Source organism: Mandrillus leucophaeus, unplaced genomic scaffold (assembly GCF_000951045.1).
Source record: "Mandrillus leucophaeus isolate KB7577 unplaced genomic scaffold, Mleu.le_1.0 Scaffold105, whole genome shotgun sequence".
Lineage (NCBI taxonomy): Eukaryota > Metazoa > Chordata > Mammalia > Primates > Cercopithecidae > Mandrillus > Mandrillus leucophaeus.
Window position 1 is genome coordinate 1435827 of NW_012098654.1, and position 27336 is coordinate 1463162.

The window sequence follows — 27336 nt, forward strand, 5'->3', positions numbered from 1 at the left end:
AAACCAAAAAACTGTCAGAAGTGGAGTGTGACTTACTTTTTTTGGGGGAGACAGAGTCTTGCCCTGTCACCCAGGCTGGGGTGCAGTGGTGTAATCTCAACTCACTGCAACCTCCGCCTCCCGGGTTCAAGTGATTCTCGTACCTCAGCCTCCCAAGTAGCTGGGATCACAGGCACATGCCACCATGCCCGGCTAATTTTTGTATTGTATTGTTAGTAGAGAGGGGTTTCACCTCATTGTCCAGGCTGTTCTCGAACTCCTGACCTCAAATGATCTGCCCGCCTTGGCCTCCTAAAGTTCTGGGATTACAGGCATGAGCCACTGCGCCTGGCTGTACAGTGTGACTTTACAGTAGAGATTCATTTGTTTGTCTAGCTGATCTCTGTTACTGGTTTCTGTAAGATCACATCATCTTTTTTGTCCTTTGGCAGCAGTTGTAGGTTAATAAAAATTAAAGCAACTTTTCTTGCCACTGAAATGGGATTGAAATGATCTCTAACTCTTATTTCTTCAGCCATGACTTCTCACATCTTAGAACACATTAAAAATAAGAATATTTGTAGGACTTACTGGAGAATGAATGAATATCCTTGAGATCAGAAACCACTGGTCGGGGTTAGAGTGGCTTAGTTCCCCTTGCAAGGCACGTGTAACCCGTTTACATTGAACTTCATGTCAGTAGGGAAGTGTTTGGGAAGTGCTGCTCTAGGCTAATGTTCTTCAACTTTAAAATTTTCTCATGGCAGGTCATTGTAGCTTGATATGGATTTAATATTAAGAGAACCAGACTGCTTTAAAAAATTTTAAATTGTGGTACAATATACATGTATAAAATCTGTTGTCTTAACCATTTAAACATTCACATTGCTGTGCAACCATCAGCACCATCCATCTCCAGAACTCGTCTCATCTTATAAAACTGAAACTCTGTACCTAGTAAACAGTAACTCCCCATTCTCCCTACCCCTCGCCCCTGGCAGCCACCCTTCTACTGTCTGTCTGTATGAATTTGACTATTCTAAATATCTCATAAAGTGGAGTCATACAATATTTGCCCTTTTTTTTAGATGGAGTCTTACTCTGTCACCCAGGTGCAGTGGTGTGATCTTGGCTCACTGCAACCCCTGCCTCCCAGGTTCAGGCGATTCTCCTGCCTCAGCCTCCTGAGTAGCTGGGATTACAGGCGTCTGCCACCATGCCTGGCTACTTTTTATATTTTTAGTAGACACAGGGTTTCACCATGTTGGCCATGGTTGGCCAGGCTGGTCTCAAACTCCTGACTCCAGGTGATCCACCTGCCTCGGCCTCCCAAAGTGCTAGGATTGCAGACATGAGTCACTGTGCCCGGCCTAATATTTGTCTTTTTTTGTGACTGGTCTATATCATGTAGCCTTACATCGTCAAGGTTCATCCATGTTGTGGCATGCGTTAGCCTTTCCCTCCATTTGAAGGCTGAGGTTGTTCTCTGCACACCGTATTTTGTTTATTTGTTCATCCATCCGTGGGTGCTTGGGTTGCTTCAGTCTTTCAGTGTTTTGAATAATGCTGCCATGAACACAGGTGTCAAATCTGAGAGCCAGACTTCTTGAAAGAGTTTTTTTTTTTTTTTCCCTTTCGTTTTTTAACCATTCCAATTAGAATTTAGCTTCCATTATTGCACTGAACCTTCTTTGTTAGATCACTGTGAAGTAGAAGGAACATTTTTCAGTGCCTTTTTAATGATGTTTCAGACATACTCACCCACTTCGGCTGTGCCTTCCCCCTTGGCTCTTGGGATGGTGCATGCCCCCTGTTTCTCTCCCGCTTACTGGAGATTTCCTTCGTGACCCCCCTCTTGCATCATTTAAAGGTGGAATTCCGCAGAGCTTGACCCTGGGCCTTCTCTCTGTGACCGTTAAATGTGGGTATTTCTCAGCAATTAGACCGAGGCTCTTTTCTTTTCCCTTGTTTTGGAAAGAAGAGAGTCAAAAAGACTTAATCAAATAGTCTCATCTTTTACATGAAAAAGATAACTATTTTCTTTGGGAAAAAAGGTGACAAGAATATAAATAATCAGAACTACACTAATTTGTCTCTGAAGGAAATGACAGACTTGTCCCCCAGCTTTGTTGAGATATGATTGACAAGTGAAAGGTGTATGTGTTCAAAGTATACAACATAATTTGATATGTGTATACATTGTGTAATGATTAGTGCAATCAACCAGCACATCCCTCACTGTATGGTGTTACTGTGTGTGTATGGCGGGGGAGAGGAGTGAGGACACTTAGGATCTGCTCTGTTAGCAAATTTCAGATAAACAATACAGTATTATTAGCCATAGTCACCATGCTGTACATTAGAGCCCCAGAAAATATTCATCGAATAACCAAAAGTTTATACCCTTTGACCACCATCTCCCCATTTCCTCTCCACTCCCTGTGAGTTCAGGCCCTTCACTATATTCATTCTTACTCTAGGTGACCCCTGTCTGCTTCCAGAGATCCAATCTGCTGATGGCTGCTAGGTTTGTTTCATGAACTCAGAGCTCTTTGCTGAGCCCCACTCCAGAGCTGCCTCCCTGCTGTCTCTGCTGAGTGTCTGATGGGTGCTCTAGCCTCATGTCTGAGATAGAGCTTCACGATTTTCCTCCTGTGTCCCCTGCCATGTCCTCTCCTGTGTCCTCAGTGAAGGCCTGAGGACACAGGAGGCCTCCTAGGCTATCAAGTCAAATTTCAGGGATCAGTTTTAAAGTAAACTTTTAAATTTAGGATAGTTTCAGAGTTACAGAAATGTCTGAAGAATATTAAGGAGAGTTCCTGTGCATTCCACACCTGTTTCCCCCGCTAACATTACTGTGGTACATTTTTCACACCAGTGAACCAGTACCGACACATTATTTACACTGAACTCTACGCTTTATTCAGATTTCCGTAGTTTTCCCCTAAAGTCTTTTTCTTTTTCAGATTTACATTCAGGATACCACATTACATCTAATTGTCATATCTTCTTAGGCTCCATTAGTCTGACAATTTCTTAGATTTTTTCTTGTTTTTGTTGACCTTGACAGACTAGGTATTTTATACAGTGTTCTTCAATTTGGATTTGTCTACTGTTTTTCTCGTGATTAGACTTGGATAATGGGTTTTGGGGAAGGAAGACCACAGAGGCAAAGTGCCATTCTCATCACATCATATCAAGGGTAGCTGCTCTCAACATGATTTACTACTGATGATATTAACCTTGATCACCTGGTTGAGGTAGTGTTTGTTAGATTTCTTCACTGTAAAATTACTGGCATTTTTGACACTTTCCTCTTCTTTTCATCTGTTCTGAATCCAAAACAATTCCTGCTGGTTCTTTTTCCCAAATAAATTTCCATTGTATCCAAGTCACCCTTTGCAGCCACCGCTGCAGTCCAAGCCACAATTGCTTGTGCGTAGATAGCATTGAGAGATCTTCTGACTCATGCCCTGCTTGTGCCCTTGCCGCCTCCTACCCAGTCGCCACCCGGATGCCAACATGGTCCTTTTCAAATGCCAGTTGGTCAGTGGTACTCTTGTTCCCAAGCCTTTGAGTGGCTTCCTGTTGTACTGGAGATACCACCCCACCTTCTAGACATAGTCTGCCGGTCCTGCATAAGCTCATCTCTGTCACCTCTCCCGTCTCCTGCCAAGCCCCTCTTGCCTTGTCCTTTGTTCCAGCTACAGGTTTCTTGCCCGAGTCCCTTCAACACTCTCAGCTCCCTTAGACATGTTGTTGCCTCTGCTTAGAATGATGGTTGCCCTCCACCTTGTTTCACGTGGGATCCCAGCTTACATGCCATTTACGTGTTTTTTCTTCAGGGGACATTTCCCATCCCCTTGCAGGGTCCATGGGGCACTCTTGCCGAGTGTTTCTGGAGCATGCCACACTGCACCGCTGATCTGGGAGTTACTTGTTCTATGTCGGAAGTGTTCGTCAGTGCTGGGGTGGAGAAGGCTGAGATGTGCCTCGGCGTGTCACTATGTGTCCCTGTTACCTGTGCTGAGCCTGTGCCAGAGTGGATGCTTGATAAATATTTGTTGACTGGATGAAATTTTTTAAAAATTAAAAAATTTTTAATAGAAATGGGGTCTCACCATGTGGCCCAGGCTGGTCTCAAACTTCTGGTCTCAAACTTCTGGGCTCAAACTTATGGACTCAAGTGATCCTTCCGCCTTGGCCTCCCAAAGTGCTAGAATTACAGGTGTGAGCCACCGTGCCCAGCCTTAATGGGTGAATTTTATCTTTTGAATGGAAAACACTCTTCATTTTTAGCATGCAAGTATGCAAAAAAGTACTTGAATTTATTTTTCTTAGTCCATTGATTTAAATCCCACATGTATTCTTTTAAACGTATCACATCACGTAAGGTGTTGTGGTGCGTACAGTAGTGGATCTAGAAAGTGTGTTCAGCCTCTGCTACTCCTGAGGACCCATTCATTCATCCCCTCATTCACCAGACAGTTATCGGGAACCTGGGTCTGCCAGGCCTAGTGCAGAGTGTGGGGATATGACTGCTTGTGAGTGAGCCTGTTTGAGGGAAAGGGGAGAAACTTACAGATCCTTCAACATTCTAGTTGTGTTTAGGATAGATCTGAGCAGATTTCGTTTGAATTTTGGCTCTGCCATTTTTAAGATGTGCACTCTTGAGCTTAACCTCTACCCGTCTGCAAAAATGTGGACAGCAGTGTCTCCCTTGTAAGTTGTGGAAAGAATCAGATAAGAAAAGGAATGTAAGATGATCACAGAGCTCATGTTTTTTGTTCTTGAGGTCCTGCGTACTAGCCTAAGTAGTTACATTAATTATTTTTGTTCATTCTCACTGTGAGGTAGGGATGTTACTGTTTTCATGTTGTAAATGAAGAAAGTGAGACCTTAGTTGAAAAATTAAATAGTTTGTCCAAGGCCACAGAAGTTGTAAGTGGGAGAGCAGTAACCTGAACCCAGGTTCAAGGACACGGCATGATTTTAAAGCCCAGAAAGGACTCCTTATATTCTGTGTAACTACCCCATCTTTCAGTGTGGCTTTATTCTTTAAAGTTGTGAAGACTTTTTAGGTATCTATTGGCATTTAAAAAAATGTAATAGTCCTTAGAGGGACGATTATCTTAAGCTATTATCAAGCTTGAATTTGTTTCTTAATTTGCATTTTAGAATGCAACTTTGACGTCTGTGACTTGGTGCCTGTGTTGAAGAGAGAGTGTGTGTATTGGGACTGGAGGATGAAGTTTGAAGTTAGACCCATCTGGGCAGTGTTTATCTTAAAGTGAGGATTGTGAACTTCTGATCAGACTCACCCGGAGGATTTACCAAAAATGTAAATTCCTTAACCCCTTCTTTGGTACCCTAAATTATAATCTCTTAGGGTAAGACTTAGAAAACATTTTTGCAAGTGATGTTATTTAGATAGTGGATTATTTTTTCATTCTGAAGTTTGAGAATCAATGAATAGGGCGAATGGGAAATGTCAGCTTCTTGATGATCCAGACTGCCCTGCAGGAAGCCAGGAGAGAGATGAAAGTGAGCACTGGTATGCCGGGCTAGTAAGTTTAAAAACAAATAATGTGGAAATAAAATCAACAGTGGGTGAATTTGTCTCCCTGTTGTTTTATTTTTTATTTTATTTGTGTTCAGCAGGAATTTGATTTGTATTTTATGATCCTTTTTCCCTAGTGGGTAGTGGGGTAGCACGAGAAGTGAGTGGGTCTAGGCTATGGTAGAGTTGGCACAATGCAGCAGGCCAATTGGAAGAAAAAATTTAAGCATATTTTGTGGATTAGCATGTCAGTTGCAAAAATAGAAGTATATCTAAAGCTGATTTCAAATAGTCTCTTTTTAAAGAAACTATGTCAGACTGTGCCCGGACTTTTGCTTTAGAAAATATGGTAATTTCAGGTTTGTGGCTAATTTGAAAATTAGTAATCAATACTAAGGGTTTTAAATATGTAGCATTTATGTGTTTATTGTGTATTTCTATATTCATAAACATTGAGGATCCTTTTATTGTCTTATGTAACAAGAAGACAAGCAGCTCATGGATGGCGGCTCCCGTGTGCTTCTCCATGATCTCTCAGCTGCCTCTGCGTGGACGGCCACAGCATGGCTGCGTGCCTAAAGCATGCAGAGAGGGCAGCGTTCTTGTCTCGGGCTCCCCACCCACCATTTTTAAGCAGCTTTATTGCGGTATAATTGGCATACTAAGTTGCACATTGTCGTGTATGTTTTGCAAGTGTACATCTGTATACACCGCACGACCATCACCACACTATGATAATGAGCATGTTTATCACTCTCCAAAGTTTCCTGGTGCCCTTTGCCATTCCTTCTGCCCACCCTTCTCCTCCTTTTGTGAAAGCTTTGATGTTTTTAGGGGGGGGAAAAGTTACATTGTTGAGGATAAAATACTGGGTAGAAAGATACTTTATTTGTAGTTTTCGCTTTTTTTTTTTTTTTTTTTTTTTTTTTTTTGAGACAGGGTCTCACTCCTTTTGTGAAAGCTTTGATGTTTTTAGGGGGGGGAAAAGTTACATTGTTGAGGATAAAATACTGGGTAGAAAGATACTTTATTTGTAGTTTTCGCTTTTTTTTTTTTTTTTTTTCTTTTTGAGGAGTATGGTGGAAATAATGATTGTAGGTATAGGTTGCTGTATTATTTTTAGAAAGTTTTGAGAAACAGATTCTCCGAACAGACCATCTTGGAAGGGTTTGACAGGAAATATATTTTCAGGAAGGCTGGAATAGAGGTGGAGATGGTGCCTGCTGGCAGGAGAGGGAGAGAGGAAGGACAGCACCTGCCGGCCACTTGCGGGTGAGCCACAGACATGAAAACCAAAGGCTGCACTTTTCTTTGGTTTTTCAGTAGATGGCATTTTTATCATGCTAGAAAGGCTAACGTGAAATGGTAATAAAAATGTAATCCCCACTAACTGGGGTATACTTAGCTCTAGTGCATTTTTTTTTGTTGTTGAATGGCATGCTGGCGATTGATTGATTTATATTTATAGATTAAAAATAACAAGCTTTGCCCTATCATTGTAATCACCTTTTTGCTTTTTTTTTTTTTTTTCCTTCCCCCAGAGACAGAGTCTTGCAGTGTCACCCAGGCTGGAATGCTGTGGCACAATCTCAGTTTACTGCTGCCTCTACCTCCTGGGCTCGTGTTCCTTCCGCCTCAGCCTCCTAAGTAGCTGGGACTAGAGGCGTGCACCACCACACCCAGCTAATGTTGTTTATTTTTGTGGAGATGGGATCTCCCTATATTGCCCAGGCTGGTCTCGAACTTCTGGGCTCAAGTGATCCTCCTGCCTCTGCCTCCCAAAGTGGTGGGATTATAGGCGTGAGCCACAGAACTGTGCCTCGCCTGGGTAGTTCTTTTTAATTGTTGAATATACTTGCTGAGGTTAGTTTCTGCTGCAGAAAGCGTTATATAATGTTAACAGGTATTTTGTAAAGAGCTAGTAGAATGTATAAGGTTTACCTGGGAGGTGGAGGCTGCAGTGAGCCAAGATCCTGCTACTGCACTCTAGCCTGGGTGACAGAGCGAGAGTCTTTTTTTTTTTTTTTTTTTTTTTAAATATAGACTATAGGGTTTTTATTTTAATGGATTTCTTCAGCTGTCTCCTTCTAGCTTCTATGACTCTGCATTTTCTTGGCTCTTTATTTTTTATTTCTTTACAGTTCTTCCATGTATTTTGTTTTGAAAGTAATATGCCTGCGGTGAAAATGACAGCATTTCTGTCATGATTTAACCTTATTAGAAATGACATTCCTTGCTGTGTGTCTGTTTAGTTGAGAAGTGAACCAGTTCCCTTTGCTTACGTACTACTCCTTGGTGCGGCGGGGTGGTGTGGGGAAGATTTTTAACATTGAATACAAATTGAGTTTGTTGGAAAAGGTATCCCTATAAAATGTTGTCCAGGTAGTTAGAGCTTAATATGGGTGATAATTTCCCTAGAAAAATATTCTTTTCTGTAACACTGATGACTTGATGGTCTTGTGAAAGTGAAACTTGGTGTATTTCTTCTTTCAGGCATATAACTCACAGATAGGGCAGTGTAGAGTAGTTTTCCAGTTTTAGATTAAGGATAGCTTGTATCCTATGCAAGGTTTTGGGGGTTGGTTAGGGTCTTTGAGTATTTCCTGTCTAATTCACTTACTAGTTACAAAGAGACAAGCTGTAATGTAGCAAGTCTTCCTTGAGGTAGACTAGCTTTCTGTACTCTTTGATGTAAAAATACCTGGTAGTTCTACCAGTTGGGGATTTGTTTGGGGTGAATGAAAACCCCTCAGGCTCAGTCTGTTCATGCACTGGTGTGTATTCATTCAGTCCATTCATAGTCATGAGCTGACTGTGCCTTATTGAAGAAAGGGAGGCTTCTGGAAGAGAGAGGAAGGTGGATAATCTGGGATCCTCAGGCACTGCTGCTGGCGCCTGGGAGTGGGGCAAGGAGACAGGAGTTTCCGAAGAGAGGACTTTGTATCCAAAGTTAAGACTTAGGCCAGCCCTTGATGGGGAGAGAAGCTACTCAGGCCCAATAACCTCAAAGAGTTCAGGTTAAATCGACAGTTGTCAAGTCTAATTCCTCTTTACAGCATTATTTCTGTGGGAAAATGTGTGTGGCTCATATCCTTGCCACAGCAAACAGACTGGACTCAGAATCAGCTCTTTGTTGTCATAATTTAAGTGGAATTAGTTACTCCCTAGGGTTGCATTGCCCCTTGGATGGCTTCTAGCCTTCTTTTTACTTATTAGCTTATACTCTAGGTTTCTTGACTGTGAGGGACATAGTAAACTCCTGGTAGCCTTTACCTCTCCCTCCCTAAATAGCAAACTCATGTAGAAAACATTAGTTAAAATCCTTTATAGATTTTTTGAAATCACCTAAGATGTTATCATTATTGGCACAATTTCATTTGGAGCCATTTTGTCAGAACCACTAAGTATTTAGGTGAGGCGATTGATTTCATTCCCACGTGGAAGTTTGGTTGGTTGTGACATTCAGGCACTCAGAGTGATTCCTGACTGCTTGGAGATGATATCATGTTCAGGTAGTCTGGTGTCTGGAACTTTTGGCAGAGATTAAGCTGTTAGAAGATTTGGGCTAACATTTTTTTGTGTGTGAGTTGGTGAATTTTGAAGATGATTTAGAAGACTTTAAAAAAGCATCTGTGTGTACTTCATCATCTTGATGTCAAGAAGAGATTTTTTTTTTTAATACATACATATTTTAGTAATGAAGGAGGTACATAGAGATAGTTGATTTGAATGGGTTTACTTTTTCTCATTTTTAGTACAAAATATTTTTGGGAAACAAAACTTGACTGGTGTTACACTACTGGCTTCTTGCTTTTTGTTACAAACATGCTGAAATGGTCTAAATAATGATGCTACTAAAACAACATATGCATTGTTTTGATGGGGTATTGATTCCTTCTATAGTGTTCAAAATTGCTTGCATGCCTCTGAGCAACAAACGCATATGTGACAGACTTTATGTGAGATGAGCATTCCAGGGAAATGAAATGCTAGTTTACTTTTCAGTAGCTGTGCAACTTAAAAAAAAAAAAAAAATTGTGTTTTTTGAAACATGGCCTTAGGGCACTAACACACTCGGACCCAGTGCATGAGCTCTGCAAGTTATTTTAACAAAACCTAATCACAGGAACAAACATCTGGCATTTATAGAGTTTGTTTATTTATTGATTGCCATAAGCCTCTAGAAAGAATATCCTGTTTCTTTTAATAAAATCCTTTTGGAAGTTGTCTATATTTTAATATCTAAGTGTTTTTGGAATTTAATTTTAACAAGGTAAACTCAAATGTTAAATATTGTGGGCTACAACTGAAATAGCAGAATGGAAGAAGAAATGGCAAGTGGGGACTCTTGTAAAAAGAATGGTAACTAAGTTATTTTTCCTGGTTATGCTCCTCCCGTTTACTCTCCTGTATGGCAGGCCATTATTTACACTGCTTTGTAGAATCTGCTGTCTGGCAAGCACTAAGGAATTCGGATCCCTAAACCAGGGAGCATATAGCCTGCTAAAGTTTAATTTTCAGAGAGGAGACACTAAAGATGATTGTGTTATGATACTGTTCATTTTATGTACTAGTGAAATGAATACTGAAATTATTTAGTATAACCATTAATTATAGTGCTTACCATTACTGCAAAGCTTGTCATGATTTGGGGGGTAGCTTCATGTTTCAAAACAAAACCATAGGTCTATCCTTTTAAAAAACATGAACTACTTTAGTTTGTTAATGGGGAAAGTGAGTAAATAATAATATTTTTTGAAAAAATGAAGCCTGTCAGATACAGGAGGGGAAAAAAAACCCTTGTAAATATTCCTCATGTCAAGCCCCTATTAATTCTGTGTAATTTCAGTAGAACTAGCAAGTTATTTTACTTAAAATGTCTTTTTTTCCCCTGTGCAGTGAAAGTTGAATGTGAGAACAGATCTTAATAGATATAGTTACACAGTTTATTTTATCATGTATCACTTTATTGCTGTCTTCTAGAACATTGTTATACTAAATGTTCCAATAATGGAAATTTTATGCAGCTACTTCAAATGAAACAAATTTGCAAAAACTCAATTTTGGAACTCATTCCTTGAGGAGAGGAAAAAACTCACCGTGCTGTGACCACATCAGATTTCTGATATGTTAGCAACTTATCAAACACTGTCATTTCCAGAAAACAGGTTGTGGGGTCAAATTGAAATATCTACACTTTTGGTCACTTTCTGTTGAAGATATTTTAGGTTTTAATGATTGAATAGTGAAATTAAAAAAAATTGTTGGTAACAGGTAATGAAAGTGTGGTTTTGTATGTAAATAAAAATGGCTCTACACAGCATCAGGAATGATGGGGTTCAGTTACAGTGGAATCTTTTCAAGAGCTTGATTTTAAATTCTCAGAGATATTAGTTTTACTTACTGGAGCTCCTTTGTTTTGCAGAGATCATGATGCAGCCGTCCTTTTGGATTTCTTTTTAATAATGTGTGACCCTTCACCTTTGATCCCCTGACCTGCATTACCTTGGTAACCATTTCATTTTTTAATTTAATTTCATTTTTTAATTTTGGTGTACAAGCTGTAACATTTCATCTTTCAAAGTGTAACACGCTGATTTCCTCAAATAGAGATACCCCTTTGAGCGATAAATTTGCAAAATGCTGTCTTCATTTTCCGTATTAAAATTCATTTCAGCTTTAAAATAAAGTGTAATCTGTGTTTTCATCCTTTTAAAATTTAAGTTTAATGAGTGCATTTCCCCATACAGTATATTTCCTTTTTTATTCATGTTTTGCAGAAGCTGAATTAACTTGATATTTACATATAACTTACACATGCCCAGGACACCCATACCTCTTCTCTACTCCCAAACCACCCAAACCATTGCCCCTCACCTTCTCAATACATACACCTTCACCATCACCATCACCACATACCCCTTCCTCTGCAGAGTAACTTATCTTTCTTTCAGAAATAGTAGCAACTTGAATTTATTAGTCTTAGCTGCCACATTATACATCCTCAGATTATATTTTGTATTCTGAAGTATTTTGGGGAGAAAAAGCTTAGACTTTTAATTTTAATTTCATTTAAGGACTAGAAAAATACAAAGTTGTCTCATTACCCAAGTTCAACCTTTCCCCACTCTTTTAATATTTTATTTTTTTAATTTGAGACATAAGAACAAGCAGCAATTTTAACATGACCAAAAAATGTACTTTTGTCTCTGCCAAAACCTGGTCAGCCAACCCTGGTGGTCTCAATACCAGATTGATTTCTGCCATATGCAGTTTCATGACTGTTTTTCAAATGATGCATTTTTATTGTATTCCTCTTTTCAGAAAATTCTTAACCTAAAGCAAAACAAAACAAAATCAAAAGAAACCAAACTTGAGTCAGTTCTTTGAACTGGCAAGATACTCCTAAGAAATCATGTCCTTAAAAAAAAATCACGTGAATTCTCTCAGCATGGCCCACTGAAGCACAGATTACTTTTTAAGTGTCTCATTATTTTATTCTCTAACATTTAATGCTGATGTTTTAATTGCACACAGCTGAAGCTGCTAAATGAGCACTGAAATGGATTTAAGTCCTCTCTGAGCTTTGTTGATACCTATAAAAGTTTATATCATTCATTAGAACCACAAATTAAAATTAGTCGTGGTTAGCTGTTCACTGCCGATTGGAACTCGCGCGAACACTTTTGTTCAGGCTCACGAGCTTGTTCTTGCCTGGTGTACTTGGATACTTGAAAAGCTGCCTTTGGCCTGTTGGGTATTTTTTCTTTTCACAGATTTGCAAAATATCAGAGCTGAGAAATACAAGTAGGTAAACCATCCTATGATTATAAAGCTCCTGTGATTTATAATGTCCCAGTAGTCAGGAGCAAGTTTTTTGCTAAACCTTGAATTTTAAGGTGATTTTTTTTTTTTTTTTTTAAATAATGCTTTTCACAGTTGTGCTGGCATGTTTTCCAGATCCCCAAAGACCTTTTTGCCTTAGGTATGTCCTTTATTTGTTCTTTGATGCCATGTCCTTCTAGCACTAAAGGAATGGCGTCTGTCTTAGTGGATGGTACATGGAAGCCCAGGGCTGCGGGAGGCCGTGACTGCTTGTTGCCTCCAGTCCTCTTGCTCAAGCAGCCCCAAACCGGCTGACCCCTGAGGAATGAGCTCCCCTGGGCTCCCCTGGGGCTCCCATCTGCCTTTGAGGCAGACAATACTGTATTTGTAAGTCCACTAGGAGCTGAAGAGACATTAACAGGTGAAGATGAGAAAAGTTTTTATTCTCTTATTTTATTTTACGATTAGATCATTTAGATTTTCTTTAAAGTTTTCTGCGTAGTACATTTTAAGATAACCTCATTTTTCTGAGAGCGCTAATACATGGACACATTTATGGCTTATTTCCAATGAGCATTGTGTATTTGGTTATATTTAGGACATTTAGTAGACTGTAAGCCAATGGATGTTTTTGTAAATGTGATTCATTGAGAAAAACCATCTGAGAGTGAGATAACCTGCTTTGGACTAGCAAAGTCTCTGGATATGTTATTGGTATCTGTTGAGATAGTCACACAAAACTGAAATACTCCAACAGAAAGACTTCAGAAGACTTTCGTTTTGGTGTAAAAACAGTGAAATTAGCTGTTTGACTTAAAATATAGGAGTTGTAAGACATTTCATTGATGCCACTTCTGTTTTATCCTCTGTGAAATGTAGATACTGTGTGTCTCCCACTTGCTTTTTAGGGTTGTTGGGAGGATAAATGAAACTGTATGACAGACACACTGGGAACTCAGAAGAAAGGTGCTTTTGAAACTGAACCTCATCCTGTGGCTGTGCTGTTGGCAGGCATAACCAGCGTGTTGAGAGGCAGTGGTAGTGAACCCCATGGTGAAAGGCCAGGACTATGGGCTCTGGAGCCAGGCTGCCTTGGTTCGAATCCCATCTCGACCTCTTGCAAGTGGTCTGACCACAGCAAATCACCCAACCTCTCTGTGCCTGAGTTTCTCCCTCCTTAAATTGGGGATAATAATAATAGTACCCACTAAAGGATCCTGGTGAGTTTTAGCTGAGCACGTGTCCACAAACTGCTTAGAGCAGTGCCTGGTGTGTAGTGTGGCTGATCCTCACAACCAGAAAACCCCAGCAGGGGGACTCACACCTTACAGAAAATCAGACTCAAAACAATTCCCCAGTAGTCTTCTAACATTGACTTAGAGACCCTTATATGTTTAGAGAGAGGAACTGAATAGTTTATGGTAATAAGACACCTCTGAAACAGATGCAGGTTCAGGTGCATAAAGTTAAATCTGGGTTTTTAATCTCTTAGGAAGAAAAGTTTAGATCACAGAGAGCTCCATAACCTTTTGTTGATAGATTCTTTTAACTGTTTTTGGCTATGGAGGGACTAGGAAGGAAACCTGAGGGACAGACCCACCTTTTACCTAGTCAGCCTTTCTCTTTCCCTTTTATGCTCGGTAAGGTGTCTAGGTAACTTTGAAGGGGTCAGAGGGTTGAACTGTTTCAAGGTTTTTACCCGGCTGCGTGAGGCTTCGGTGTCCTCTTGAGTGAGATGGAAGGGACATCCCTGCTTTTCCCGAGAATGCCTGTTACATATTCATCCCAGGGCTTTCCATACATTTTAATCATCCACATTTATCTACAAGGTGGGTGGTATGTTCACCCCATTTTGCATGTGAGAATGCTGATGCCCAGGTAGGTTAAATAAGTTCACCCAGGCTCACACCCTCAGTAAATTGCCAGACAGGCACTTAAATGCAAGTGCCACTCATATCACGGCACTACTGCCTTGCATTAAGCTGCAAACCTGGCTGAGCCACTCCCAAGAAATGGTTTTGCCCTTTTGGTTGTAGGGACCTCAGCTGTATGCAGTATCATCCTTCAGCCATCAGACCTTTTTTTTTTTTTTTTTTGGAGATGGAGTCTCGTATTGTCACCCTGGCTGGAGTGCAGTGGTGCGATCTTGGCTCACTGCAACCTTTGCCTCCTGGGTTCAAGTGATTCTCCTGCCTCAGCCTCCTGAGTAGCTGGGATGACAGGCGCCCACCACCACGCCCAGCTAATTTTTTGTATTTTTAGTAGAAATGGTGTTTCACCATGTTGGCCAGCTGGTCTCGAACTTTCCTGACCTTGTGATTTGTCCTCGTTGGCCTCAGAATGTGCTGGGATTATAGACATGAGCCACTGTGCCTGGCCCAGACCTTTTAACGTAACAGCACCCCTAACTTCTGAAGGCCCCTAGCTGGCTTCAACAACCGCCCCTCTCCCTGCCCCCCATGGAGGGCTCTGTCATATATATGTTACTTTTAGGGACTCTTACTACCAGTGGCTTCCTCAATCCTGGCTGCACATTCAGAATCCTGTGTACAGCTTTTAAAATAATTCACTTTTTAAGAAACGCTTGCCCTATCCCAAGACTCTTGTTCTAGAGAGATCAGTAGGTTCAGAAATATAGGAAGTTTATTTTGTAAACAAGAAAACAGGTCCTTAAATTGTGCACATATGGATCTGTGCTTCTGGAGTGTGGGCCAGTGCTATTAATTGTGTAGTTGACTCCATTGTAAGGTAAAATGAGTTTTATGGGCCAGTTTAGTTGTTCAGCCAACAATTGTTAGTACTGTGTCTGTAGGAAAAGCTCCTGGCATCCACCCTGTAGAATGCCGTCTTCCGTGAGTGACCACTTGATCACCACAGAAGCCAGATTTGAATTTAGTTAGAGTGAAATGAAGTAGAGGGCCCTGCTTGCTTTCTTGTTCTTTCAATTTTCTTTTTTTCTTCTCCTCTCTTTTACGGGTTTATTGTTCCCTTATTTTTTTCTCCTCCATACTTCCATCTTCCCTTGTTTTATCTTTCTTCCACCATCTGGTGTATGTTTACAGTGTATCTGTCATCAGACTGTGAGGTCCGTGAAATCCTTCAGGTGTCTATCACAGAGATGACGTACAAATGAATGTTTATTTTTTATTTTATTTTATTTTTTTTTGAGACAGAGTTTAGCTCTTTGTTGCCCAGGCTGGAGTGCAATGGTGCGATCTTAGCGCACTGCAAACCTCCACCTTCTGGGTTCTAACGATTCTCCTGCCTCAGCCTCCGAAGTAGCTGGGATTACAGGCGTGTGCCACCATGCCCAACTAATTTTTGTATTTTTAGTAGAGACAGGATTTCACTATGTTGGCTAGTCTGGTCTCAAACGCCTGACATCAGGTGATCCACCTGCCTTGGCCTCCCAGAGTGCTGGGATTACAGTGGTGAGCCGCTGCGCCTGGCTAAATGAACATTTCTTAATTTATGTTAGTATCTGTCTTTCAAAGAACTAGGCACTGCCCATCATTAGCTTGAAAATTGTCAGATTTTGTTTGTGATTGTCTATCCTAACTTAGGTGGTTTATCTTGAAGAGCTTAGGTAATTTAGCCTCATAGATTTAGATAGGTCGAGAAATGGCAGGCTTCAGTCACTGAATAGTACAGAATGTTGGGCAATAAGATGGATTTGGACCATTCAAGGGAGCGCTTATATCAGGCTTTTAGCATATCTGCTGCACAGTTTTTAGAGCTGGAAGGTCTGAGATCATCTGGGTTGGACCCTCCATTTTTGGTGTTGAGGAACCGACTCCTGAGAGAGAAGGGTGCTTCTTTGGTGCCCGCCTCCAGGCCAAGACTTCCCTCCTCCTCCTCTGTGTCCTTATCTGAGTGAGAGTTGGGATGGTGGAGAGCAGAGACAGTGTGACAGCATAGCTGCTGTGATTAACTCCCTGCCTCTGGACATGTTGGAGAAACAGGCAAAGTAATCCTCCTTCTGCGCTCCCCCTCTCATGGAAACAAGTGATAGAAGGTTAGGGCAGTTTTGAGGGCAAACAGTGGACTTCCTCACTGTGAAAGTCGGGAAGCTTTGGGTGTGCCCTAGACCCTGTCCTGTTGGCCTTGGCACCACCAAGTGGGCTGCTTTAGGGGTCCATCCTGATGGTGTTTAACCCTGCTTGAGGCTTTTGAGGACACCTAAGAAACACATGGTGAAGGTGTGGAAAGTTTTTTTGTCATTCCTCAGTGAAGATCTGCCCTCGGTAGAAAGGGAGTTAATGAAGGAGAAGTCGGCAACAATATTGCTGCACAGTCAGGAAATAACAGAAAACATCTCCTGTTTGTTCTCATTTGTGGTGATTGTTTCCCTGGGAAACTGTGGCCGTGGTTACCATCATGCTGTGTGATGCGCCTCAGAATCCTAGGATTAGACCAGATTTTCCACTTTCCACACACATCTTCAGGTGTGGTCGCAAATACTCCATATGACAGACTGTCACATACACTGGCCACAGAACTTCAATTATTCAGGCAGATTTAGATATCCAGCCCCTTTTCCCTCTTCTGTGTGGATCCTTTTGAGTACCTTATATCTCTAAGCCTTTCGTATTTCCAAAAGAGAAACCAGAATGACTTTTGCCACTCTTTTGTATTGGTGGGAAAAGGACTGGTAGGGGAAACTAGCAAGGTTTGACCTGGAATCTACTTTACCTGTTCTAGTTCACCTTGGAGCATCTGACCATACATAGGTCCTTGCACATAGTAGACACTCAGCAAACATTAACTGTCTTTTCATTTCTCATTAGCACAGGTAATTAGGAACAGGAGCTGATAGACTGCACATATCTGTGCAGAGATAGATCTGTAATTAAAGTTTTAATTAAAGAAACACCAGACCAGGCAGATGGTTCTTATCCCCGCATCCTGTAAACCAAACAGCCGTGGCTTTTCGATCTTGCAAACATGCAAAGCTGAGAGTAGCACCATTCGTGGTGGTACACCAAAGGGAATAGGTTGTCTTATAAACTAACCATAATCTAATTTTGGTAGCACTCTATGTGATGCCAGATTCAAGGATAATCATTGCAGTTTGAAACGAAAGACAATACATCAAAGTTATGTCCCAACCAAAGCTTTTAAGCCTCAAGTCAAGGGCGTTACCACAGCCCAGCTCATAGATCACAAGACGTGTGGTTTTGTGTTAGATCACAAAAGCTGACAAGGTGTTATTTAGGATCATCAGCTAAATACAGTATGAAATTAGAGTGCGATCATTCTGTTTTTTCAGGCATTGCCACCGTATAGCAGTACAGAATTGAAAAGTGACTTGTACCTGCCTGCCTCGTGCAGATCCTCTCAGCCATGTCACAGTGACCTTAATGGTCAATCGAGTGCAGAATTAGAAAACAAAAAACAAAAACACCCACAAAGAGTGACAGAAGAAGACTTCTCTCACATCTTAGCACTTCTCCAGGAACCGCTCCCCCAGGAATCCCAGCCATTTGTTTTAGTTCCGTTGCCATCAGCAGGAACCTGGAGCAGTACAGGGACGTGGGCAGATGGTAAAGTCCATGGCAGTTCACCATGACTGATTGGGCTTCACCCATTCCATAACCCCCAGTTTCTTAACCCTCTTCATAACCCTTCACTTTGTCACACATGTCATTTTCAGGCATTCAGTGCAGATAGGCAACTGTACAACAGGATTACATACTAGTTGATACAACTATGTTTTTACTACCTACATCTCACTAGTTCATTTTCTACTTGGTAGAACCAGTACTGAAGATGTTCATTTCTTACATCACAGCGAAGAGTTTTAGTGTAGAGGCTAGGAGAATAATTTCTACTTTGCTGAACAGTGAAATACCTTACCATCCCTGCACTTCTATTAAAGGAAGTAGAGTTTCCGCTTGAAAAAGAGTCCATGTTATACCAGGATATATATAAGGATCTTCACATTAAAGACTATGTCATCAAGTGTAGAGCCTGAAAGTATTTTATCTTAATACCATCTATAAAACTCAGTCATCCTAGGAGAAACGTGTGTGTGAGTGTAGGGAGACATACCAAACTCACAAGACCCTGTGATGTACTGTGAGCGAAGCCTGTGTCTTGCTGGTAGACAGATATGTGTGCATCACTTTCTGGCTTGGGGAAGACTTCAGGTATTTGGTGAGATGTCCTTTGGTTTTAGAAGTCAATTAAATGTAAGCTGCTCTGAGTAAACAGCCATTTGTGGTTGTGTTTAGAAAATATTGTAAGATCAGAATTGTGCTACTAGGTATTAGATTGACATTTTACATGTGGGATTTGAACTTGACTATGAAATCTATTTCTTCTCTAATTGGATTCAAGACCTGAACATGTAACCTTTGAGTGTACAACACAGCTTTAGATTATAAAGGCTTCTTTTCCTTTTTTCTTTTCTTTTTTTTTTTTTTTTGAGACAAGGTTCTTGCTCTGTCACCCAAATCAAGAACCCGTTCACTGGAGTGCAGGGGCATAATCATAGCTTGCTGCAACCTTGAACTCCTAGGCTCAAGCAGGCCTCCTGCCTCAGCCTCCTGAGTAGCTAGGACTACTCGTGCTGCTGTGCCTATTTTTTTTTTTTTTTTTTTGGTTTTGTGAGAGGGAGTCTCTGTTGCCCAGGCTGGTTTTGAACTCCTGGGCTCAAGTTTTCCTCCTGCCTTGGCTCCCAAAGTGATGGGATTACAGGTATGAGCCACCGTGCCTGGCCCCGTAGGAGGTTTCTTATAAAGTGAAACCACTTGTTACTCAGAATGGCATTATGCCTCGCTTCAGGGTAGGAAATAGAGAAGCATCAGCAAACCCACCTGGAATGGTAGGCTTTTTATTTCTCTTTCTCTAATAAGGTTTTTTTTTAAAATTTAATTTATTTTTATATTTATTTTTATATTTATTTTTATTTTTCATTTAATAGAGACAGGGTTTTATTCTGTTGTCCAGCCTGGAGTTCAGTGGCACGATGATCACTCACTGTAACCTCAAATGCCTAGGCTCGCCTCTGGAGTAGCTGGGACCAGAGGTGCATACCACCATGCCCGGCTGACTTTTTTTTTTTGTGGTATAGATAGGGTCTCGCTATGTTGTCCGGGTTGGTCTCGAGCTCTTGGCCTCAAATGATCCTTCTGTCTCAGCCTCATGGCAACCTCCACCTCCTGGACTCAAGCAGTCCTCCCACCTCAGCCTCCTGAGTAGCTGGGACCACGGGGGCACGCCACCACGCCCAGCTAACTTTTCGTGTTTCTGTAGAGACAGGGTTTCACTGTGTTGCCCAGGCTGGTCTCAAACTCTGGAGCTCAAGTGGTCTGCCCGCCTCGGCCTCCCGAAGTGCTAGGATTACAGGCCTGAGCCACTACGTCCAGCCTCTAACAGATTTTAAGGAAGCTTTTGCTCTATCTGATATCTGTATGATCATGGGAGGGGGGTGGAGTGTTCTGCCCACCCCAAAGTGACTTAAATTCAAATATTTATTTGTTTGTTCAATAAATACTTATTGAATACCTAGTACTAGGCACTGTCCTAGGTGCATCTAGAATGAAGCAATAAACAAAACCATGTCATTCCCCTCGAAGAACTTATTTTCTGGTTAGGGGAGAGGAATAATAACCAATAAACAAAAATAAATAACAGTAATTGAGTGTTTATATATGCCAATTACATTTATTAACTCACTCTTCAGAACACTGAGGAAGTAGGTCCTGTCATTATCCCCATTTCATAGACAAGGAAACTGAGATACAGAGAAGTTGAGTTAACTTGCTCGGTGTCCCATAGCTAGTAAGTGATGCTGTTGCGTTCCCATCCAGGTCATTGGACTCCAGATTTCATGCCCTTGATCACTGTGGTATTTGGTTTCTCTTTTAAAAAACTGCCCAATCTGTTTATTTCTAAAGAAAGAAAGAAATGTCAGTGAGAGTGTGGTGAACAGTGCAGCAAGGTACACAGGGAGAGGGTTCTTGGATGTCCGTTTGTGTGTGCTATTCTAGTGTGACCGAGTGAGTATCTCTCATGAGGTGAATTGAAGGAAGCAACACTGTGACCACTTGAAGGAAGCAACCCCGTGACCACGTTGGTGTCTAGAGTGAGAGTATTCTAAGCAGAGGGATCTACAAAAGCAAAGGCCCTGAGATAGATAGAGATTTGGCAGGGGCGAAAGAGAAGCCGGGAGAATGACATGCGCAGAGCATGGCAAGGGGCAGGGGACGTGAGGCAGCCAGGAAGCAGTGTCCTGTGCGTCCCGCAGGACTTGGCATGGTTTTTTGGTTTTGCTGGGGATTTTTGAGCGGGAAAAAGACATGACAAAAAGGATCATTCTGGGCCGGGCGTGATGGCTCACACCTGTAATCCCAGCACTTCAGGAGGCCAAGGCGGGCGGATCATGGGGTCAGGAGTTCAAGACTAGCCTGGCCAACATAATGAAATCCCGTCTCTACTAAAAATATGAAAAATTAGCTGGGTATGGTGGTGGTTGCCTGTAATCCCAGCTACACGGGAGGCTGAGGCAGGAGAATCGCTTTAACCCGGGAGGTAGAGGTTGCAGTGAATGGAGATCGTGCCACTGCACTCCAGCCTGGGGAACAGTGCAAGACTCTGTCTCAAAAAAATTAAAATAAAATAAAATAAAATAAAATAATCACTCTGAATGTAGTGTAGAGAATCTTCCAGGGCAGGGCCAGCAGACCACAGCCCATGGCAGGATCTGGCCCACTGCCTGTTTCTGTACAGCTAGCAAACTAAGAATACTTTGTATGTTTTTAAATGGTTGAAAAAACATCAGTATTTTATTTCACATGAAAATTATATGAAATTCAAATTTCCGTGTCTGCTTCAGTTCCAGTTCTATTGAAACAGAGCCACACTGTTGTGTTTATTATCTGAGGCCGCTTTTGAGCTGCTGCAGCCAAGCTAAGTAGTTGTAACAGGGAGCATATGGCCTGTAGAGGCTGAAAGATCTATACTGTCTGGCCCTTTACAGAAAGGAGTTGTTGATCCCTGGTTTGGAATAGAAGTAGGGAGACCAGTGAGGAGACTGTTGCAAGAACTGATGGTGGCTTGGACGAGGGCGGGAAGAAGTGGTCATATATGGGATATGTTTGAAAGGAAGAGCTGGTAGACTGTATTCATATAGGAAGAGTCAGAAATGATGACCATGTTTTTGCACTGAGTAACTGGAAGAATGCTATTCTTCTTTACTGAGATCAGGAAGACTGAGAACAGCAGGTTGGGGAGGAGGGGTGAAGAGAATGCAGGTTGTGTTTTGCACGTGTTGACTGTAGGATGCCAGGTGGAGATGTTGAATAGGCAGTCGTATGTTTGAGTTTGTAACTTCAAGGACAGGCTGAAGCTGGAGCTAGACTTTGAGTGTTTGCAGCATATAGGGGGTTCTGAAAGCTGTGGGACTGGATGCAATTTTCTAGGGAGTGTGTGCAATAGAGAAGTCCAGACGTGGAGCCCTGGGACACCCAGTGTTAAGGGGAAGCGGGTATAAGGGAAGCAAAGGAGAATGAGAAACAATCAGAGAAGGAAGACAGGAGATGGGGGTGTCCTGGAAGTGCATGTTTCTCTTTGCTTTGCTTTGCTTTTTTGAGACATAATGTCCCTCTGATCTCAGCTCGCTGCCACCTCCACTTCCCGGGTTCAAGTGATTCTCTTGCCTCAGCCTCCCTAGCTGGGATTACAGATGTGTGCCACCATGCCTGGCTAATTTTATTTTTAGTAGAGACAGAGTTTTGCCGGCTTGGCCAGGCTGGTCTCAATCCTGTGACCTCAAGTGATCCACATGCCTTGGCCTCCCAAAATGCTGGGATTACAGGTGTGAGCCACTGCGCCTGGCCAAGGAAGTTCATGTTTCAAAGCAGAGTGATCATCTGTGTCAGATGCCGCGAAAGGTGGAGCAAGATACAGACTGGGGTTTCACCGTGGGCTTGGCAGCGGGGAGATCGTTGGTGACTTTGATAAGAGCTGTATGAGTGAAATGATAATAAAAGCCCAGTTCCAGCTGGTTCAAGCAAAAACGACTGGATAGGGAGCTGAGCTGGTGCTCTGAAGGAATTCCGCTTTCTGCAGCCTAAGTGTAGGGCAGGAGAGGGCGGGAAGTTGGATTTAACCTGGGATTAGGATTTTGCCAGGTGAGTACAGTGGAGGGAGGAGGCATAAGGGAGTTGAGCATTGCGCAGAAGAGTTGATGTGAGGATTGAGGATAGACCGTGTGGTCTAAGCCAGGCAAGGAGCCAGGAGGCATGAAGGAGCTGAGAGTCAGTAAGAGGTCATGGGGTCAGTGGATTCAAGGAGTAGAGTCAAGGAGTTGCTGGAGTAGGCATAGTCGAAGAATAGAGTGCTTGAAATCGGTATCATGGAGCGGTCAGTTTTGGTTACATCAGGTCAAGGGCTCTGCTGTACGGTAGCAGTGTCAGTGAGTCACGTGTAATTTTTAATGTTCTAGTAACCATATTTTTAATAAGTAAAAATAAAGGAAACTAATTTTAGTAATACATTGTAATATATTTTATTTAACCCAATATGTCTACATTACATGAACATATAGTGTAAAATTGTATAAATAAGTATAAAAATTGAGATGTTACTTTTTTTGGTATGAAGTCTTTGAAATTGGTATATGTCTTGTATTTCCATTACCTTCTAATTTGGAGTAGACACATTTCAGGTGCTCGGTGGCTGCCATACTGGACAGCTAGTGAGATGGCCACGGAGTGTAGTCCAGGATTATCACAGAGGAAGTGGTTAACGGAACAAGGAGGCCATGGGTCATGAAGGATTGGCCTTGTAGATCTAAAACCACTTCTGATTCCTTCTGAGGGGAGCAGGGCTGAAGAGGAAGGAGGGGACACTATGGCGGTTGGTAGAGGTCATGTGCTTCAATGGCTGAACCTAGCAGGCTTTTACCATGCAGAGAGTGTAGCTTATTCTCCACACACACACACATACACACACACAATTTTGTTTGGCTTTGATCCACACAATGTGTTTTTAAAGATTAATAAAAGTTGATAATATCAGGTATTTTTTAGCCTTGTAGGCCCGGAAAAAGTAAAATATTTTGAAAGAGTAAACAGAAGCGTCCTCAGCAGCATACATGCTGTTACTACTTTTCATCTTAATCATGTGAGCCTCTCATGAAAGCCTCCAAGGAAGAGGTTAATGGTTGCCCCGATTCTGTACCTTTATCAGGTTTAAGCTTACTTCAGGTTCCCTTTAGTTTGTTGCCTGCAGTATCATGATTAACTGAAGAATTCTCAAAAATTACCCTCAAAAATGCTACAAACCCCACTGTTAGGAAGCGAGCCCATTTTGAGGCAAGTATTTATGAACCCTGTGTTCTTGGATTCCTTGTATGTTGAAGGAATCATTACTTACTCATTTTGTGCTAAAATCCTGGGAATGTACAGTCTTAAGTAGTCTAGAGCATGTCAGTGTCCCCACCTTTGGAAATCTCCTGGGAGCGTGCAGAGACTCTGGTTTATCATTAACTGTGTTGCTTTCCTATCTTTTACACAAAGTATTCTCCTTCCCGCACCATTGTATTCACATGACAGAAAGCTCAGTTAATGCCATTTAGTAATAATGAAAGCTTACTCATTACATACATTTTCTTAAACTCTCTTTATTCTAATTAAAATGTTTCCATCTGATGAGGAAGTGTATGGATACCAAGAACTGAAAGTTAAGCAAGAAATTAAAAGAACATTAATGGCTTTCTTGTAATTTGTTTTGAGGTTTTTCTTCCCACTAAATGGTGTTTTGCTTACAGAGTCACCCCTCACACAGAAATCTTTATGATGAATGGACTGGAATATATCCCAGCAAAAGAAGAGCTATTTTATGATACCACTTGTAAATTATAACACATGTTATGGAAGTATTTGCTTTTTAAAAAATATTAGCTTTTTAAAGGCATTGTTAGTATAATTTAATTTGGCGCACACACAATTCTAGTTTCTTTGAAAGTGAAGGTCAGTGTGTATGTGTAGGGAATTAGGAAAGTGAGAGTTTTGACATTTAAAAAATTATTTTCTATTTATACCTGAGTCATTAGAATGCTCAGACCATCCAAAGTATAACATTTAAACTTGTAATTCATGCATTCCTTCAGAAATTTGCTGCTGAAACTTACACTTTAACCAGCATAGCCAGCATAGCCTTAACCAGGGCAGGTATTTGGTCTGCAGTAGGCAAGCCTTTGTTCCCGTCCCTCGTCTTCAGGCTGCAGAGTCCGCATGCATGGCATTGCTCTGGTGGTTCTTTTTCTGGTCATTTGGACTTGTCTCTACTAATAAAATATTCATTAATTTGAAACTCCTACCTCTGAATGTAGATGCAGGTGAAAGCAGAGAAATACCAAACCCACCCCTTCCTGATGAAGTGCAACATGCCCCACCCAGCTGCAGCTCACCTACTTCCTCCCCTCCCCTCCCCTCTCCTGATGTGTGGACACTTTTTCTGTCCATTCCTACTTGCTTTTCCCTTCTCTGCACCAGCCCTTCCTCTGGAGGGCAGCCCGCATGCCACTCCTCCCATGCCCTTTTTCTTGGGAACTGTGTTCAGCACAGCCTGTCCTTTGGTTCACTCTTACCCTGGGCCCTGCTTCCCATGTCCTGTGAGGGCCCTTGCCATAGCATATTGTGATTTATTTCTGTTGGCGTCTTTACTCCACTCAAGTGGGAGCTCCTTGGGCAAAGGTGCTGGGCCTCCCTCGTTTTTGTTTTCCTTGAGCCCACCATCTGCACGTGGTTATGGGTGGATGAATGGGGGAAGTGACAGTGGGGTAAACGTACCTTCAAGCCCAAAATGTAAACTTAATAAGTGTTTTGGAGGAAGAGAAGAATAAATACTGTTTTTGTTCATACAGGTCTTAAAATTTTGGTAGCAGAAAGCAAATGTGCAAAGAGCAATGGAAAACAAGTCAGAAGCTGCTGTCTGATTCCAGAGGAACTCGTATTTTATGTAAAAAAAATGTAATTGACATTTGGTTGCCTTGAAATCTTCCATTTGTTGTGCTGATATCTTAAGTAACTAATTATTTAGTTGAATAACTGCTAGGGAAATAGGCCATAAATGTCACTAGTGCTTTCCCTTTAAGAAGCCCACAGCTCTTTTCACAGCATATTCTTTTTAGTACCTGTTCTAGGTTTGTGAAAGTCACTGGCCTGTGCGCAATGGACACAGGCCTGAATGTGATGTTTTACTCACATTGGTCCGCTGGAATTAAACAGTCGTGCTGATATTCAGTTGATTTGAGGTTTGGTTGGAAATCAGTCCCAAATTTCGGAAGCAAATGAGGCAGAACCCTCCACACATGTTCCCAGCTCATCCCACGAAGACTCATGAGCACAGTGTGGAGTGTTTTATCTAAAGCCACTCCGTTTTTGACCTTTCCCCCAGAATAGGGAGGGAAATGAAAGAACAGATCTGTGGCTTGCCTTCAGCTTCACTGCATTTTTGGTCATTTTAAGGGCCCCTGTAGAAGTCATCTTTCACTTGTTAGGATGTTACATTAATTAGGAGATGCTAGTCGTTTTGTTCATGGAAACTGGAGTATCCCTTTGGAGTATTATATTCTTCTAATCTATGAAACTGGCCCAGGAAGTAACAATGGGAAGTGCTGGAAATGTAATTGGAGAAGTCCACTTTCTTAGTCCTGTGCTTCAGCAGAGAGTCTGTAGCAGGGAACCTCTGGAATCATTGTGTTCTGTTGTATCAATATGTACTTAGACATGTTAATCTGAATTAGCGAGTTGATTGTACATAATGACTCCCCTAGGATGCTATGTTAGAAAAAAAACCCAAAACTTAAGTAGTTTGCTGAATATGCATAGTAAGTAAAAAAAAATCCTTCCAAAATTAGTGTTAATTGAATCTGAGCCTTGATCTTCTTTGAACCTTTAATTTTTTATTTGATCTTTTAAAAAAGTTTCGTGGCCTTTTAAAGATAAAACCTACAACCCAATAAAAGTTATGCTGTAATGATTGCAAAAAGAGCATTGTATGAGACCCAGTTTTGGATTGTCATAGGCGAAGAAGTCAGACATATATGGTTGTATATACACGTGTATAGTATGTGGGTGCGGGTAGATACATACCTGTTCATCTGTATACATTTGTGTGTGTTTAATATATACTTTAGTTTGCCTTTACCTAGATGTCTCCTTCTCTCTCTGCCTCTGGAAATGGGGCAAATTTTCTTCAGTTAAAAACAGAAATAGAAGCAACGGTTTTGACCCATTTTACACCTATTTATTTCAGGCTCTCACCACACACTTGTTCATGGGCGCAGCAAAGAAGAGGGATCCACAGAGCTGGAGCCGTGAGGGCTGACACATTGGAATGAAAGCTGGCAGAGTTCGTAGGGAGAGCTTTCCCATCCTGCCAGCCCCATGTCTGGCTTTAAGACAGTTCTATTAGTGAATTAACTGTTCTCAAAACCCCAAATTAATTTGAACCGAATGTTACTAAAAATGAAATAGAATAAAGTGACCTACTCTTGTCTCATCCGGAGTTACTATGAAGGAGCTCCGCAGCCTGACTGAGCTTTGGAGAGCAGGGCTCTGTGCACACGCCTCCCGGTCCAGAGGCCTCCGTGACCATCCGTGATGCCACTCTGTCCCCTCAGCAAGCTGCCTTTTTCTTACTAGCACCTGCCCCAGCGGTGGTATGTTTTCCTGTCAGTTACCATCTTCTCATGAGAATGGAAGCTCCATGAGAGCAGGGCCTTTGTCTTGTCTCCGTGTATCTCCAGTGCATAGGACAGTGCGGACACAGTGCAGAGTCTAAATAAATGCTGTTGAACGAATGCGTGGGTCACTTGCGTCGCGTCCTTTCTGAATGTTTTTCCTTTAACTTGCCATTTACATAGACCTTTTCCAATGATAAAGCAGTGAAAGTTTGGAAAGAAGCATAAAGCTTTTGTTGTGATTGAAGTAACTGGAAGCCTAGTTCAGGGTGCTGTG

At 41.7% G+C, this 27336-nt stretch overlaps 1 protein-coding gene and 1 long non-coding RNA gene across 2 annotated transcripts in view; both read left to right on the forward strand.

Annotated features, from left to right (window-relative positions):
- CAMTA1 (calmodulin binding transcription activator 1) overlaps positions 1 to 27336 on the forward strand; it is a 1080371-nt gene that overhangs the window by 89294 nt on the left and 963741 nt on the right. The gene's annotated exons all lie outside the window — the stretch shown is intronic.
- On the forward strand, positions 10963 to 27179 carry LOC105540678. The gene is made up of 3 exons (XR_001006236.1): positions 10963 to 11048; positions 25239 to 25344; positions 26633 to 27179. It is a non-coding gene; the product is annotated as an uncharacterized LOC105540678 (long non-coding RNA).